Source organism: Helianthus annuus, chromosome 4 (genome assembly GCF_002127325.2).
Source record: "Helianthus annuus cultivar XRQ/B chromosome 4, HanXRQr2.0-SUNRISE, whole genome shotgun sequence".
Lineage (NCBI taxonomy): Eukaryota > Viridiplantae > Streptophyta > Magnoliopsida > Asterales > Asteraceae > Helianthus > Helianthus annuus.
The window spans coordinates 102,227,458-102,228,037 of record NC_035436.2 but is presented as its reverse complement, the minus strand read 5'-3'; the positions used below and the strand labels follow the sequence as shown (position 1 = coordinate 102,228,037).

At 43.1% G+C, this 580-nt stretch overlaps 1 non-coding gene across 1 annotated transcript; it reads right to left on the bottom strand.

The window, feature by feature from the left end:
* Window positions 1–246: 246 nt before the first annotated feature.
* LOC118492029 lies at window positions 247–353 on the bottom strand. Its single transcript, XR_004892470.1, has one exon. It is a non-coding gene; the product is annotated as a small nucleolar RNA R71 (small nucleolar RNA).
* Window positions 354–580: the final 227 nt, after the last annotated feature.

The window sequence follows — 580 nt, the reverse complement described above, 5'->3', positions numbered from 1 at the left end:
TCCGCAACCTTCCACGGGCTTGCGGATGAAGATCCCCATTTGCATATTACAAACTTTTTGGAAATATGTGATACCTTCCGGATCAATGGAGCATCAAATGACGCCATCCGCCTTCGACTGTTTCCATTTTCATTAAAAGACCGAGCTAAGGCTTGGCTTAATGCCCTCCCAGTTGGCTCGGTAAACACCTGGGATGAACTAGCCCAAAAGTTTTTATATAAGTATTTCCCTCCTGCTAAAACGACTAAATTAATGACTGAAATTAATACATACTCACAAGAGGATGGGGAATCCTTATATGAAACTTGGGAACGGTTCAAGGAGCTACTAAGAAAGTGTCCTCATCATGGTCTTGCGGTTTGGCAACAAGTATCCACTTTCTACAATGGATTGTTGCCACACACGATACAAACACTTGACTCTAGCTCCGGAGGACTTTTAGGTAATCGTCGCCCAAATGAAATCTATAATCAAATTGAGGAAATTGCTCAAACCAATTTTCAGCGGCGCACTCCCTGAGGCAATAAATCTATTGCCCCGGGCGCCCATAAGGTTGAAGAAAGCACTTTTTTACAAGCTC